Source organism: Triturus cristatus, chromosome 11, assembly GCF_964204655.1.
Source record: "Triturus cristatus chromosome 11, aTriCri1.1, whole genome shotgun sequence".
NCBI lineage: Eukaryota > Metazoa > Chordata > Amphibia > Caudata > Salamandridae > Triturus > Triturus cristatus.
This window is the reverse complement of record NC_140594.1, coordinates 400,689,414-400,706,828: the sequence shown is the minus strand read 5'-3', so window position 1 is coordinate 400,706,828 and position 17,415 is coordinate 400,689,414.

Genomic DNA, 17,415 nt, shown 5'->3' with positions numbered 1-17,415 from the left:
GGAGGGAAGGTAACACTCTGTTCCAGCCCTGGTGGGAGGGAGGGAGGGATAGGGGGATAGGAGGTATAGGAGCCAAGGTAACACTCTGTTCCAGCCCTGGTGGGAGGGAGGAAGGGATGGGAGGGAGGGATAGTGGGATAAGAGGTATAGGGGGATATGAGGTATAGGGGGATAGGGAGATAGGGAGGATAGGGGGAAGGTAACACTGTTCCAGCCCTGGTGGGAGGGAGGGAGGGATGGAAGGGAGGGAGGGATACGGGGATAGGAGGGAAGGTAACACTCTGTTCCAGCCCTGGTGATAGGGAGGGGGGAAGGGAGAAGTAAGGGATAGGGGATAGGAGGGATAGGGGGATAGGAGGGATAGGGGATAGGAGGGATAGGAGGGATAGGAGGGAAGGTTACACTTTGCTCCAGCCCTGGTGGGAGAGAGAGATGGAAGGGAGGGAGTGAGTGAGTGAGGGACAGGGGGATAGGAGGGATAGGGGTATAGGAGGGATAGGGGATATGGAGATAGGAGGGATATGGGGATAGGAGGGATAAGAGGGATAGGGGGACAGGAGGGATAGGAGGGATAGGGGATAGGATGGATTGGAAGGATTAGGGGGATAGGAGGGATAGGAGCGAAGGTTACACTCTATTCCAGCCCTGGTGGGAGGGAGGGATGGAAGGGAGGGAGTGAGGGACAGGGGGATAGGAGGGATAATGAGATAGGGATAGGGGATAGGAGGATTGGCGGGATAGGGGGATAGGCGGGATAGGGGGATAGGAGGGATAGGGGGTAGGAGGGATAGGGAGTTAGGAGGGATAGGGGGATACGAGGGATAGGAGGATAGGGATTGGGCATAGGAGGGATAGGAGTGAAGGTAACACTCTTTTCCAGCCCTGGTGGGAGGGAGGGAGGGATGGAAAGGAGGGAGTGAGGGATAGGAGGTATAGGAGGAATAGGAGGAATAGGAGGGATAGGAGGGATAGGGGATAGGAGGAATAGGGGGATAGGAGGGATAGGAGGGAAGGTAACACTCTGTTCCAGCCCTGGTGGGAGGGAGGGAGGGATGGAGGGAAGGGGGGAGTGTGGGATAGGGGGATAGGAGGAATAGATGGGATAGGAGGGATAGGAGGGATAGGGGGATAGGAGGGAAAGGGGGATAGGAGGGATAGGAGAGAAGGTAACACTCTGTTCCAGCCCTGGTGGGAGGGAGGGAGGGAGGGAGGGAGGGATGGAAGGGAGGGCGGGATAGGGGGATAGGAGGGAAGGTAACACTCTCTTCCAGCCCTGGTGAGAGGGAGGGAGGGAAGGAAGGGAGTGAGGGATGGGGGATAGGAGGGATAGGGGGATAGGAGGGATAGGGGATAGGAGGGATAGGAGGGAACGTTACACTTTGTTTCAGCCTTGATGGGAGGGAAGGATGAAAGGGAGGGAGTGAGGGATAGGAGGGATAGGGGATAGGGGGATAGGGGAATAGGAGGGAAAGGAAGGATAGGCGGCATATGGGGATAGGAGGGATAGGAGGGATAGGGGGATAGGGATAGGGGATAGGATGGATAGGAGGGAAGGTAACACTCTTTTCTAGCCCTGGTGGGAGGGAGGGAGGGAGTGAGGGATGGGAGGGAAGGTAACACTCTGTTCCAGCCCTGGTGGGAGGGAGGGAGGGATGGAAAGGAGGGAGTGAGGGATAGGAGGGATAGGAGAAATAGGAGGGATAGGAGGGATAGGGGGATAGGGATAGCGGGATAGGAGGGATAGGAGGGAAGGTAACACTCTTTTCCAGCCCTGGTGGGAGGGTGGGAGGGAGGGAGGGATGGAAGGGAGGGAGTGAGGGATGGGAGGGAAGGTAACACTCTGTTCCACCCCTGGTGGGAGGGAGGGAGAGATGGAAAGGAGGGAGTGAGGGATAGGAGGGATAGGAGAAATAGGAGGGATAGGAGGGATCGGGGGATAGGAGGGAAGGTAACACTCTGTTCCAGCCCTGGTGGAAGGGAGGGAGTGAGTGAGGGATAGGGGGATAGGAGGGATAGGGGGATAGGAGGGATAGGGGGATAGGAGCATAGGAGGGATAGGAGGGATAGGAGGATAGGAGGAATAGGGGGATAGGAGGGATAGGAGGGAAGGTAACACTCTGTTCCAGCCCTGGTGGGAGGGAGGGATGTAAGGGAGGGAGTGAGGTTTAGGGGGATAGGAGGGATAGGAGGGAAGGTAACGCTCTGTTCCAGCCCTGGTGGGAGAGAGGGAGGGATGGAAGGGGGGAGTGAGGGATAGGGGGGTAGGAGGGAAGGGGGATAGGAGGGATAGGGGGATAATAGGGAAGGTAACACTCTGTTCCAGCCCTGGTGGGAGGGAAAGAGGGAAGGGAGGAAGTGAGGGCTAGGAGGATAGGAGGGATAGGGGGATAGGAGGGAAAGTGACACTCTGATCCAGCCCTGGCAGAAGGGAGGGAGGGTGTGAGGGATAGGGAGATAGGAGGGATAGGGGGATAGGAGGTATAGGGGGATAGGAGGAATAGGGGGATAGGAGGGATAGGACGGAAGGTAACACTCTGTTCCAGCCCTGGTGGGAGGGAGGGAGGGATGTAAGTGAGGGAGGGAGGGTTAGGGGGGTAGGAGGGTAGGAGGGATAGGAGTGAAGGTAACGCTCTGTTCCAGCCCTGGTGGGAGGGAGGGAGGGAGGGATGGAGGGAAGGGGGGAGTGTGGGATAGGGGGATAGGAGGAATAGATGGGATAGGAGGGATAGGAGGGATAGGGGATAGGAGGGAAAGGGGGATAGGAGGGATAGGAGAGAAGGTAACACTCTGTTCCAGCCCTGGTGGGAGGGAGAAAGGGATGGAAGGGAGGGCAGGATAGGGGGATAGGAGGGAAGGTAACACTCTCTTCCAGCCCTGGTGAGAGGGAGGGAGGGAAGGAAGGGAGTGAGGGATGGGGGATAGGAGGGATAGGGGATAGGAGGGATAGGGGATAGGAGGGATAGGAGGGAAGGTTACACTTTGTTTCAGCCTTGGTGGGAGGGAGGGATGAAAGGGAGGGAGTGAGGGATAGGGGATAGGAGGGATAGGGGGATAGGAGGGATAGGGGGATAGAGGGATAGGAGGGAAAGCAAGGATAGGAGGGATATGGGGATAGGAGGGATAGGAGGGATAGGGGGATAGGGATAGGGGATAGGAGGGAAGGTAACACTCTTTTCTATCCCTGGTGGGAGGGAGGGAGGGATGGAAGGGAGGGAGTGAGGGATGGGAGGGAAGGTAACACTCTGTTCCAGCCCTGGTGGGAGGGAGGGAGGGAGGGATGGAAAGGAGGGAGTGAGGGATAGGAGGGATATGAGAAAAAGGAGGGATAGGAAGGATAGGGGGATAGGGATAGCGGGATAGGAGGGATAGGAGGGAAGGTAACACTCTTTTCCAGCCCTGGTGGGAGGGTGGGAGGGAGGGAGGGATGGAAGGGAGGGAGTGAGGGATGGGAGGGAAGGTAACACTCTGTTCCATCCCTGGTGGGAGGGAGGGAGAGATGGAAAGGAGGGAGTGAGGGATAGGAGGGATAGGAGAAATAGGAGGGATCGGGGATAGGAGGGAAGGTAGCACTCTGATCCAGCCCTGGTGGAAGGGAGGGAGGGAGTGAGGGATAGGGGGATAGGAGGGATAGGGGGATAGGAGGATAGGAGGGATAGTGGAATAGGGGGATAGGAGGGATAGGAGGGAAGGTAACACTCTGTTCCAGCCCTGGTGGGAGGGAGGGATGTAAGGGAGGAAGTGAGGTTTAGGGGGATAGGAGGGATAGGAGTGAAGGTAACGCTCTGTTCCAGCCCTGGTGGGAGAGAGGGAGGGATGGAAGGGGGGAGTGAGGGATATGGGGGTAGGAGGGAAGGGGGATAGGAGGGATAGGAGGGATAGGGGGATAATAGGGAAGGTAACACTCTGTTCCAGCCCTGGTGGGAGGGAAAGAGGGAAGGGAGGAAGTGAGGGCTAGGAGGATAGGAGGGATAGGGGGATAGGAGGGAAAGTGACACTCTGATCCAGCCCTGGGAGAAGGGAGGGAGGGTGTGATGGATAGGGAGATAGGAGGGATAGGGGGATAGGAGGGATAGGGGGATAGGAGGGATAGGAGGGATAGGAGGAATAGGAGGGATAGGAGGGATAGGGGGATAGGAGGGATAGGAGGAATAGGGGGATAGGAGGGATAGGAGGGAAGATAACACTCTGTTCCAGCCCTGGTGGGAGGGAGGGAGGGATGTAAGTGAGGGAGGGAGGGTTAGGGGGGTAGGAGGGTAGGAGGGATAGGAGTGAAGGTAACGCTCTGTTCCAGCCCTGGTGGGAGGGAGGGAGGGATGGAGGGAAGGGGGGAGTGTGGGATAGGGGGATAGGAGGAATAGATGGGATAGGAGGGATAGGAGGGAAAGGGGGATAGGAGGGATAGGAGAGAAGGTAACACTCTGTTCCAGCCCTGGTGGGAGGGAGGGAGGGATGGAAGGGAGGGCGGGATAGGGGGATAGGAGGGAAGGTAACACTCTCTTCCAGCCCTGGTGAGAGGGAGGGAGGGAAGGAAGGGAGTGAGGGATGGGGGATAGGAGGGATAGGGGGATAGGAGGGATAGGGGATAGGAGGGATAGGAGGGAAGGTTACACTTTGTTTCAGCCTTGATGGGAGGGAAGGATGAAAGGGAGGGAGTGAGGGATAGGAGGGATAGGGGATAGGGGGATAGGGGGATAGGAGGGAAAGGAAGGATAGGAGGCATATGGGGATAGGAGGGATAGGAGGGATAGGGGGATAGGGATAGGGGATAGGATGGATAGGAGGGAAGGTAACACTCTTTTCTAGCCCTGGTGGGAGGGAGGGAGGGATGGATGGAAGGGAGGGAGTGAGGGATGGGAGGGAAGGTAACACTCTGTTCCAGCCCTGGTGGGAGGGAGGGAGGGATGGAAAGGAGGGAGTGAGGGATAGGAGGGATAGGAGAAATAGGAGAGATAGGAGGGATAGGGGGATAGGGATAGCAGGATAGGAGGGATAGGAGGGAAGGTAACACTCTTTTCCAGCCCTGGTGGGAGGGTGGTAGGGAGGGAGGGATGGAAGGGAGGGAGTGAGGGATGGGAGGGAAGGTAACACTCTGTTCCACCCCTGGTGGGAGGGAGGGAGAGATGGAAAGGAGGGAGTGAGGGATAGGAGGGATAGGAGAAATAGGAGGGATAGGAGGGATCGGGGGATAGGAGGGAAGGTAACACTCTGTTCCAGCCCTGGTGGAAGGGAGGGAGTGAGTGAGGGATAGGGGGATAGGAGGGAAAGGAAGGATAGGAGGGATATGGGGATAGGAGGGATAGGAGGGATAGGGGGATATGGATAGGGGATAGGAGGGATAGGAGAGAAGGTAACACTCTTTTCTAGCCCTGGTGGGAGGGAGGGAGGGATGGGAGGAAAGGTAACACTCTGTTCCAGCCCTGGTGGGAGGGAGGGAGTGAGGGATAGGAGGGATAGGAGAAATAGGAGGGATAGGAGGGAGGGATAGGAGGGATAGGGGATAGGGATAGTGGGATAGGAGGGATAGGAGGGAAGGTAACACTCTTTTCCAGCCCTGGTGGGAGGGTGGGAGGGAGGGAGGGATGGAAGGGAGGGAGTAAGGGATGGGAGGGAAGGTAACACTCCGTTCCAGCCCTGGTGGAAGGGAGGGAGGGAGTGAGGAATAGGGGGATAGGAAGAATAGGGGGATAGGAGGGATAGGGGGATAGGAGGATAGGAGGGATAGGGGGATAGGGTGATAGGAGTGATAGGAGGATAGGAGGAATAGGGGGATAAGAGGGAAGGTAACACTCTGTTCCAGCCCTGGTGGGAGGGAGGGATGTAAGGGAGGGAGTGAGGTTTAAGGGGATAGGAGGGATAGGAGTGAAGGTAACGCTCTGTTCCAGCCCTGGTGGGAGAGAGGGAGGGATGGAAGGGGGAGTGAAGGATAGGGGGGTAGGAGGGAAGGGGGATAGGAGGGATAGGAGGGATAGGGGATAATAGGGAAGGTAACACTCTCTTCCTTGGGGTAATATGCTGGTAGTACGAGCAGAGTGCGGCCAATCGGATTTTTTGTATTAAGGCTCCCTTGAGCCATTGGGCTGACGAGCCCTGGACCAGCACCTGCGCGCCATGAGTGGTACTTTACCTGATAATACTTTTTTGGCAGTCTACGCAGCAACCCCACACACTCACCTACTCCCTGCTGACGAGAGGCAACTACCTCGAAACACGTGTCCAGGGATGGCTAATGCGACACTTACTTTCTCCGAACACTTTTGGCACAGGCGTACTCGCCGTCGCCACTACATGGACCACAGTTCCTTGGGGTAATATGCTGGTAGGACGAGCAGAGTGCGGCCAATCGGATTTTTTGTATTAAGGCTCCCTTGAGCCATTGGGCTGACGAGCCCCGGACCAGCACCTGCGCGCCATGGGTGGTACTTTACCTGATAATACTTTTTTGGCAGTCTACGCGGCAACCCCACACACTCACCTACTCTCTGCTGAAGAGAGGCAACTACCTCGAAACACGTGTCCAGGGATGGCTAATGCGACACTTACTTTCTCCGAACACTTTTGGCACAGGCGTACTCGCCGTCGCCACTACATGGACCACAGTTCTTTGGGGTAATATGCTGGTAGGATGAGCAGAGTGCGGCCAATCGGATTTTTTTTAACACTCTGTTCCAGCCCTGGTGGGAGGGAAAAAGGGAAGGGAGGAAGTGAGGGCTAGGAGGATAGGAGGGATAGGGGGATAGGAGGGAAAGTGACACTCTGATCCAGCCCTGGCAGAAGGGAGGGAGGGTGTGAGGGATAGGGAGATAGGAGGGATGGGGGATAGGAGGGATAGGGGGATAGGAGGGATAGGGGGATAGGAGGATAGGAGGGATAGGGGGATAGGAGCGAAGGTAACACTCTGTTCCAGCCCTGGTGGGAGGGAGGGAGGGATGTAAGGGAGGGAGTGAGGTATAGGAGGGATAGGACGAAGAGGAGGGATAGGAGGGATAAGGGATAGGAGATAGGAGGGATAGGGGGATAGGTGGAATAGGGGGATAGGAGGGATAGGAGGGAAGGTAACACTCTGTTCCAGCCCTGGTGGGAGGGAGGGAGGGATGGAAGGGGGGGTGAGGGATAGGGGGCTAGGAGGGAAGGGGGATAGGAGGGATAGGGGGATGGGGGATAATAGGGAAGGTAACACTCTGTTCCAGCCCTGGTGGGAGGGAGGAAAGGGAGGAAGTGAGGGCTAGGGGGATAGGAGGGATAGGGGGATAGGGGGATAGGAGGGAAGGTAACACTCTGTTCCAGCCCTGGTGGAAGGGAGGGATGGAGTGACGGATAGGGGGATAGGAGGGATATGAGGGATAGGGGGATAGGAGGATAGGAGGGATAGGGGGATAGGGGGATAGGAGGGATAGGGGGATAAGAGGAATAGGGGGATAGAAGGGATAGGAGGGAAGGTAACACTCTGATTCAGCCCTGGTGGGAGGGAGGGATGGATGGAAGGGAGGGGGTGAGGGACAGGGGTATAGGAGGGATAGAAGGGATAGGAGGGATAGGAGGGAAGGTAACACTGTTCCAGCCCTGGTGAGAGGGAGGGAGGGATGGATGGAAGGGAGGGAGTGAGGGTTGGGAGGGAGTGAGGGATATGGGGATAGGAGCGATGGGGTATAGGAGGGATAGGGGGATAGGGGGATAGGAGGGATAGAAGGGATAGGGGGACAGGAGGGTTAGGAGGGATAGGCGGTATAGGGGGATAAGAGGGATAGGAGGGATAGGAGAAAGGTAACACTCTGTTCCAGCCCTGGTGGGAGGGAGGGAGGGATAGGGGATAGGGGGATAGGAGGGAAGGTAACACTCTGTTCCAGCCCTGGTGGGAGGGAGGGAGGGATAGGGGGATAGGAGGTATAGGAGCCAAGGTAACACTCTGTTCCAGCCCTGGTGGGAGGGAGGAAGGGATGGGAGGGAGGGATAGTGGGATAAGAGGTATAGGGGGATATGAGGTATAGGGGGGATAGGAAGATAGGGAGGATAGGGGGAAGGTAACACTGTTCCAGCCCTGGTGGGAGGGAGGGAGGGATGGAAGGGAGGGAGGGATACGGGGATAGGAGGGAAGGTAACACTCTGTTCCAGCCCTGGTGATAGGGAGGGGGGAAGGGAGAAGTAAGGGATAGGGGATAGGAGGGATAGGGGGATAGGAGGGATAGGGGATAGGAGGGATAGGAGGGATAGGAGGGAAGGTTACACTTTGCTCCAGCCCTGGTGGGAGAGAGAGATGGAAGGGAGTGAGTGAGTGAGGGACAGGGGGATAGGAGGGATAGGGGTATAGGAGGGATAGGGAGATAGGAGGGATATGGGGATAGGAGGGATAAGAGGGATAGGGGGACAGGAGGGATAGGAGGGATAGGGGATAGGATGGATAGGAAGGATTAGGGGGATAGGAGGGATAGGAGCGAAGGTTACACTCTGTTCCAGCCCTGGTGGGAGGGAGGGATGGAAGGGAGGGAGTGAGGGACAGGGGGATAGGAGGGATAATGAGATAGGGATAGGGGATAGGAGGATTGGCGGGATAGGGGGATAGGCGGGATAGGGGGATAGGAGGGATAGGGGGTAGGAGGGATAGGGAGTTAGGAGGGATAGGGGGATACGAGGGATAGGGGGATACGAGGGATAGGAGGATAGGGATTGGACATAGGAGGGATAGGAGTGAAGGTAACACTCTTTTCCAGCCCTGGTGGGAGGGAGGGAGGGATGGAAAGGAGGGAGTGAGGGATAGGAGGTATAGGAGGAATAGGAGGAATAGGAGGGATAGGAGGGATAGGGGATAGGAGGAATAGGGGGATAGGAGGGATAGGAGGGAAGGTAACACTCTGTTCCAGCCCTGGTGGGAGGGAGGGAGGGATGGAGGGAAGGGGGGAGTGTGGGATAGGGGGATAGGAGGAATAGATGGGATAGGAGGGATAGGAGGGATAGGGGGATAGGAGGGAAAGGGGGATAGGAGGGATAGGAGAGAAGGTAACACTCTGTTCCAGCCCTGGTGGGAGGGAGGGAGGGAGGGATGGAAGGGAGGGCGGGATAGGGGGATAGGAGGGAAGGTAACACTCTCTTCCAGCCCTGGTGAGAGGGAGGGAGGGAAGGAAGGGAGTGAGGGATGGGGGATAGGAGGGATAGGGGGATAGGAGGGATAGGGGATAGGAGGGAAGGTTACACTTTGTTTCAGCCTTGATGGGAGGGAAGGATGAAAGGGAGGGAGTGAGGGATAGGAGGGATAGGGGATAGGGGGATAGGAGGGAAAGGAAGGATAGGAGGCATATGGGGATAGGAGGGATAGGAGGGATAGGGGGATAGGGATAGGGGATAGGATGGATAGGAGGGAAGGTAACACTCTTTTCTAGCCCTGGTGGGAGGGAGGGAGGGAGTGAGGGATGGGAGGGAAGGTAACACTCTGTTCCAGCCCTGGTGGGAGGGAGGGAGGGATGGAAAGGAGGGAGTGAGGGATAGGAGGGATAGGAGAAATAGGAGGGATAGGAGGGATAGGGGGATAGGGATAGCGGGATAGGAGGGATAGGAGGGAAGGTAACACTCTTTTCCAGCCCTGGTGGGAGGGTGGGAGGGAGGGAGGGATGGAAGGGAGGGAGTGAGGGATGGGAGGGAAGGTAACACTCTGTTCCACCCCTGGTGGGAGGGAGGGAGAGATGGAAAGGAGGGAGTGAGGGATAGGAGGGATAGGAGAAATAGGAGGGATAGGAGGGATCGGGGGATAGGAGGGAAGGTAACACTCTGTTCCAGCCCTGGTGGAAGGGAGGGAGTGAGTGAGGGATAGGGGGATAGGAGGGAAAGGAAGGATAGGAGGGATATGGGGATAGGAGGGATAGGAGGGATAGGGGGGTATGGATAGGGGATAGGAGGGATAGGAGAGAAGGTAACACTCTTTTCTAGCCCTGGTGGGAGGGAGGGAGGGATGGAAGGGAGGGAGTGAGGGATGGGAGGAAAGGTAACACTCTGTTCCAGCCCTGGTGGGAGGGAGGGAGTGAGGGATAGGAAGGATAGGAGAAATAGGAGGGATAGGAGGGATAGGGGATAGGGATAGTGGGATAGGAGGGATAGGAGGGAAGGTAACACTCTTTTCCAGCCCTGGTGGGAGGGTGGGAGGGAGGGAGGGATGGAAGGGAGGGAGTAAGGGATGGGAGGGAAGGTAACAGTCCGTTCCAGCCCTGGTGGAAGGGAGGGAGGGAGTGAGGAATAGGGGGATAGGAAGAATAGGGGGATAGGAGGGATAGGGGGATAGGAGGATAGGAGGGATAGGGGGATAGGGGGATGGGAGTGATAGGAGGATAGGAGGAATAGGGGGATAAGAGGGAAGGTAACACCCTGTTCCAGCCCTGGTGGGAGGGAGGGATGTAAGGGAGGGAGTGAGGTTTAAGAGGATAGGAGGGATAGGAGTGAAGGTAACGCTCTGTTCCAGCCCTGGTGGGAGAGAGGGAGGGATGGAAGGGGGGAGTGAAGGATAGGGGGGTAGGAGGGAAGGGGGATAGGAGGGATAGGAGGGATAGGGGATAATAGGGAAGGTAACATTCTCTTCCTTGGGGTAATATGCTGGTAGTACGAGCAGAGTGCGGCCAATCGGATTTTTTGTATTAAGGCTCCCTTGAGCCATTGGGCTGACGAGCCCTGGACCAGCACCTGCGCGCCATGAGTGGTACTTTACCTGATAATACTTTTTTGGCAGTCTACGCAGCAACCCCACACACTCACCTACTCCCTGCTGACGAGAGGCAACTACCTCGAAACACGTGTCCAGGGATGGCTAATGCGACACTTACTTTCTCCGAACACTTTTGGCACAGGCGTACTCGCCGTCGCCACTACATGGACCACAGTTCCTTGGGGTAATATGCTGATAGGACGAGCAGAGTGCGGCCAATCGGATTTTTTGTATTAAGGCTCCCTTGAGCCATTGGGCTGACGAGCCCCGGACCAGCACCTGCGCGCCATGGGTGGTACTTTACCTGATAATACTTTTTTGGCAGTCTACGCGGCAACCCCACACACTCACCTACTCTCTGCTGAAGAGAGGCAACTACCTCGAAACACGTGTCCAGGGATGGCTAATGCGACACTTACTTTCTCCGAACACTTTTGGCACAGGCGTACTCGCCGTCGCCACTACATGGACCACAGTTCTTTGGGGTAATATGCTGGTAGGATGAGCAGAGTGCGGCCAATCGGATTTTTTTTAACACTCTGTTCCAGCCCTGGTGGGAGGGAAAAAGGGAAGGGAGGAAGTGAGGGCTAGGAGGATAGGAGGGATAGGGGGATAGGAGGGATAGGGGGATAGGAGGGAAAGTGACACTCTGATCCAGCCCTGGCAGAAGGGAGGGAGGGTGTGAGGGATAGGGAGATAGGAGGGATGGGGGATAGGAGGGATAGGGGGATAGGAGGGATAGGGGGATAGGAGGATAGGAGGGATGGGGGGATAGGAGCGAAGGTAACACTCTGTTCCAGCCCTGGTGGGAGGGAGGGAGGGATGTAAGGGAGGGAGTGAGGTATAGGAGGGATAGGACGAAGAGGAGGGATAGGAGGGATAGGAGATAGGAGGGATAGGGGGATAGGAGGAATAGGGGGATAGGAGGGATAGGAGGGAAGGTAACACTCTGTTCCAGCCCTGGTGGGAGGGAGGGAGGGATGGAAGGGGGGGTGAGGGATAGGGGGATAGGAGGGAAGGGGGATAGGAGGGATAGGGGGATGGGGGATAATAGGGAAGGTAACACTCTGTTCCAGTCCTGGTGGGAGGGAGGAAAGGGAGGAAGTGAGGGCTAGGGGGATAGGAGGGATAGGGGGATAGGGGGATAGGAGGGAAGGTAACACTCTGTTCCAGCCCTGGTGGAAGGGAGGGATGGAGTGACGGATAGGGGGATAGGAGGGATATGAGGGATAGGGGGATAGGAGGATAGGAGGGATAGGGGGATAGGGGGATAGGAGGGATAGGGGGATAAGAGGGATAGGGGGATAGAAGGGATAGGAGGGAAGGTAACACTCTGATTCAGCCCTGGTGGGAGGGAGGGATGGATGGAAGGGAGGGGGTGAGGGACAGGGGTATAGGAGGGATAGAAGGGATAGGAGGGATAGGAGGGAAGGTAACACTGTTCCAGCCCTGGTGAGAGGGAGGGAGGGATGGATGGAAGGGAGGGAGTGAGGGATGGGAGGGAGTGAGGGATATGGGGATAGGAGCGATGGGGGATAGGAGGGATAGGGGGATAGGGGGATAGGAGGGATAGAAGGGATAGGGGGACAGGAGGGTTAGGAGGGATAGGAGGTATAGGGGGATAAGAGGGATAGGAGGGATAGGAGAAAGGTAACACTCTGTTCCAGCCCTGGTGGGAGGGAGGGAGGGATAGGGGATAGGGGGATAGGAGGGAAGGTAACACTCTGTTCCAGCCCTGGTGGGAGGGAGGGAGGGATAGGGGGATAGGAGGTATAGGAGCCAAGGTAACACTCTGTTCCAGCCCTGGTGGGAGGGAGGAAGGGATGGGAGGGAGGGATAGTGGGATAAGAGGTATAGGGGGATATGAGGTATAGGGGGATAGGGAGATAGGGAGGATAGGGGGAAGGTAACACTGTTCCAGCCCTGGTGGGAGGGAGGGAGGGATGGAAGGGAGGGAGGGATACGGGGATAGGAGGGAAGGTAACACTCTGTTCCAGCCCTGGTGATAGGGAGGGGGGAAGGGAGAAGTAAGGGATAGGGGATAGGAGGGATAGGGGGATAGGAGGGATAGGGGATAGGAGGGATAGGAGGGATAGGAGGGAAGGTTACACTTTGCTCCAGCCCTGGTGGGAGAGAGAGATGGAAGGGAGGGAGTGAGTGAGTGAGGGACAGGGGGATAGGAGGGATAGGGGTATAGGAGGGATAGGGGATATGGAGATAGGAGGGATATGGGGATAGGAGGGATAAGAGGGATAGGGGGACAGGAGGGATAGGAGGGATAGGGGATAGGATGGATTGGAAGGATTAGGGGGATAGGAGGGATAGGAGCGAAGGTTACACTCTATTCCAGCCCTGGTGGGAGGGAGGGATGGAAGGGAGGGAGTGAGGGACAGGGGGATAGGAGGGATAATGAGATAGGGATAGGGGATAGGAGGATTGGCGGGATAGGGGGATAGGCGGGATAGGGGGATAGGAGGGATAGGGGGTAGGAGGGATAGGGAGTTAGGAGGGATAGGGGGATACGAGGGATAGGAGGATAGGGATTGGGCATAGGAGGGATAGGAGTGAAGGTAACACTCTTTTCCAGCCCTGGTGGGAGGGAGGGAGGGATGGAAAGGAGGGAGTGAGGGATAGGAGGTATAGGAGGAATAGGAGGAATAGGAGGGATAGGAGGGATAGGGGATAGGAGGAATAGGGGGATAGGAGGGATAGGAGGGAAGGTAACACTCTGTTCCAGCCCTGGTGGGAGGGAGGGAGGGATGGAGGGAAGGGGGGAGTGTGGGATAGGGGGATAGGAGGAATAGATGGGATAGGAGGGATAGGAGGGATAGGGGGATAGGAGGGAAAGGGGGATAGGAGGGATAGGAGAGAAGGTAACACTCTGTTCCAGCCCTGGTGGGAGGGAGGGAGGGAGGGAGGGAGGGATGGAAGGGAGGGCGGGATAGGGGGATAGGAGGGAAGGTAACACTCTCTTCCAGCCCTGGTGAGAGGGAGGGAGGGAAGGAAGGGAGTGAGGGATGGGGGATAGGAGGGATAGGGGGATAGGAGGGATAGGGGATAGGAGGGATAGGAGGGAACGTTACACTTTGTTTCAGCCTTGATGGGAGGGAAGGATGAAAGGGAGGGAGTGAGGGATAGGAGGGATAGGGGATAGGGGGATAGGGGAATAGGAGGGAAAGGAAGGATAGGCGGCATATGGGGATAGGAGGGATAGGAGGGATAGGGGGATAGGGATAGGGGATAGGATGGATAGGAGGGAAGGTAACACTCTTTTCTAGCCCTGGTGGGAGGGAGGGAGGGAGTGAGGGATGGGAGGGAAGGTAACACTCTGTTCCAGCCCTGGTGGGAGGGAGGGAGGGATGGAAAGGAGGGAGTGAGGGATAGGAGGGATAGGAGAAATAGGAGGGATAGGAGGGATAGGGGGATAGGGATAGCGGGATAGGAGGGATAGGAGGGAAGGTAACACTCTTTTCCAGCCCTGGTGGGAGGGTGGGAGGGAGGGAGGGATGGAAGGGAGGGAGTGAGGGATGGGAGGGAAGGTAACACTCTGTTCCACCCCTGGTGGGAGGGAGGGAGAGATGGAAAGGAGGGAGTGAGGGATAGGAGGGATAGGAGAAATAGGAGGGATAGGAGGGATCGGGGGATAGGAGGGAAGGTAACACTCTGTTCCAGCCCTGGTGGAAGGGAGGGAGTGAGTGAGGGATAGGGGGATAGGAGGGATAGGGGGATAGGAGGGATAGGGGGATAGGAGCATAGGAGGGATAGGAGGGATAGGAGGATAGGAGGAATAGGGGGATAGGAGGGATAGGAGGGAAGGTAACACTCTGTTCCAGCCCTGGTGGGAGGGAGGGATGTAAGGGAGGGAGTGAGGTTTAGGGGGATAGGAGGGATAGGAGGGAAGGTAACGCTCTGTTCCAGCCCTGGTGGGAGAGAGGGAGGGATGGAAGGGGGGAGTGAGGGATAGGGGGGTAGGAGGGAAGGGGGATAGGAGGGATAGGGGGATAATAGGGAAGGTAACACTCTGTTCCAGCCCTGGTGGGAGGGAAAGAGGGAAGGGAGGAAGTGAGGGCTAGGAGGATAGGAGGGATAGGGGGATAGGAGGGAAAGTGACACTCTGATCCAGCCCTGGCAGAAGGGAGGGAGGGTGTGAGGGATAGGGAGATAGGAGGGATAGGGGGATAGGAGGTATAGGGGGATAGGAGGAATAGGGGGATAGGAGGGATAGGACGGAAGGTAACACTCTGTTCCAGCCCTGGTGGGAGGGAGGGAGGGATGTAAGTGAGGGAGGGAGGGTTAGGGGGGTAGGAGGGTAGGAGGGATAGGAGTGAAGGTAACGCTCTGTTCCAGCCCTGGTGGGAGGGAGGGAGGGAGGGATGGAGGGAAGGGGGGAGTGTGGGATAGGGGGATAGGAGGAATAGATGGGATAGGAGGGATAGGAGGGATAGGGGATAGGAGGGAAAGGGGGATAGGAGGGATAGGAGAGAAGGTAACACTCTGTTCCAGCCCTGGTGGGAGGGAGAAAGGGATGGAAGGGAGGGCAGGATAGGGGGATAGGAGGGAAGGTAACACTCTCTTCCAGCCCTGGTGAGAGGGAGGGAGGGAAGGAAGGGAGTGAGGGATGGGGGATAGGAGGGATAGGGGATAGGAGGGATAGGGGATAGGAGGGATAGGAGGGAAGGTTACACTTTGTTTCAGCCTTGGTGGGAGGGAGGGATGAAAGGGAGGGAGTGAGGGATAGGGGATAGGAGGGATAGGGGGATAGGAGGGATAGGGGGATAGAGGGATAGGAGGGAAAGCAAGGATAGGAGGGATATGGGGATAGGAGGGATAGGAGGGATAGGGGGATAGGGATAGGGGATAGGAGGGAAGGTAACACTCTTTTCTATCCCTGGTGGGAGGGAGGGAGGGATGGAAGGGAGGGAGTGAGGGATGGGAGGGAAGGTAACACTCTGTTCCAGCCCTGGTGGGAGGGAGGGAGGGATGGAAAGGAGGGAGTGAGGGATAGGAGGGATAGGAGAAAAAGGAGGGATAGGAAGGATAGGGGGATAGGGATAGCGGGATAGGAGGGATAGGAGGGAAGGTAACACTCTTTTCCAGCCCTGGTGGGAGGGTGGGAGGGAGGGAGGGATGGAAGGGAGGGAGTGAGGGATGGGAGGGAAGGTAACACTCTGTTCCATCCCTGGTGGGAGGGAGGGAGAGATGGAAAGGAGGGAGTGAGGGATAGGAGGGATAGGAGAAATAGGAGGGATCGGGGATAGGAGGGAAGGTAGCACTCTGATCCAGCCCTGGTGGAAGGGAGGGAGGGAGTGAGGGATAGGGGGATAGGAGGGATAGGGGGATAGGAGGATAGGAGGGATAGTGGAATAGGGGGATAGGAGGGATAGGAGGGAAGGTAACACTCTGTTCCAGCCCTGGTGGGAGGGAGGGATGTAAGGGAGGAAGTGAGGTTTAGGGGGATAGGAGGGATAGGAGTGAAGGTAACGCTCTGTTCCAGCCCTGGTGGGAGAGAGGGAGGGATGGAAGGGGGGAGTGAGGGATATGGGGGTAGGAGGGAAGGGGGATAGGAGGGATAGGAGGGATAGGGGGATAATAGGGAAGGTAACACTCTGTTCCAGCCCTGGTGGGAGGGAAAGAGGGAAGGGAGGAAGTGAGGGCTAGGAGGATAGGAGGGATAGGGGGATAGGAGGGAAAGTGACACTCTGATCCAGCCCTGGGAGAAGGGAGGGAGGGTGTGATGGATAGGGAGATAGGAGGGATAGGGGGATAGGAGGGATAGGGGGATAGGAGGGATAGGAGGGATAGGAGGAATAGGAGGGATAGGAGGGATAGGGGGATAGGAGGGATAGGGGGATAGGAGGAATAGGGGGATAGGAGGGATAGGAGGGAAGATAACACTCTGTTCCAGCCCTGGTGGGAGGGAGGGAGGGATGTAAGTGAGGGAGGGAGGGTTAGGGGGGTAGGAGGGTAGGAGGGATAGGAGTGAAGGTAACGCTCTGTTCCAGCCCTGGTGGGAGGGAGGGAGGGATGGAGGGAAGGGGGGAGTGTGGGATAGGGGGATAGGAGGAATAGATGGGATAGGAGGGATAGGAGGGATAGGGGGATAGGAGGGAAAGGGGGATAGGAGGGATAGGAGAGAAGGTAACACTCTGTTCCAGCCCTGGTGGGAGGGAGGGAGGGATGGAAGGGAGGGCGGGATAGGGGGATAGGAGGGAAGGTAACACTCTCTTCCAGCCCTGGTGAGAGGGAGGGAGGGAAGGAAGGGAGTGAGGGATGGGGGATAGGAGGGATAGGGGGATAGGAGGGATAGGGGATAGGAGGGATAGGAGGGAAGGTTACACTTTGTTTCAGCCTTGATGGGAGGGAAGGATGAAAGGGAGGGAGTGAGGGATAGGAGGGATAGGGGATAGGGGGATAGGGGGATAGGAGGGAAAGGAAGGATAGGAGGCATATGGGGATAGGAGGGATAGGAGGGATAGGGGGATAGGGATAGGGGATAGGATGGATAGGAGGGAAGGTAACACTCTTTTCTAGCCCTGGTGGGAGGGAGGGAGGGATGGATGGAAGGGAGGGAGTGAGGGATGGGAGGGAAGGTAACACTCTGTTCCAGCCCTGGTGGGAGGGAGGGAGGGATGGAAAGGAGGGAGTGAGGGATAGGAGGGATAGGAGAAATAGGAGAGATAGGAGGGATAGGGGGATAGGGATAGCAGGATAGGAGGGATAGGAGGGAAGGTAAC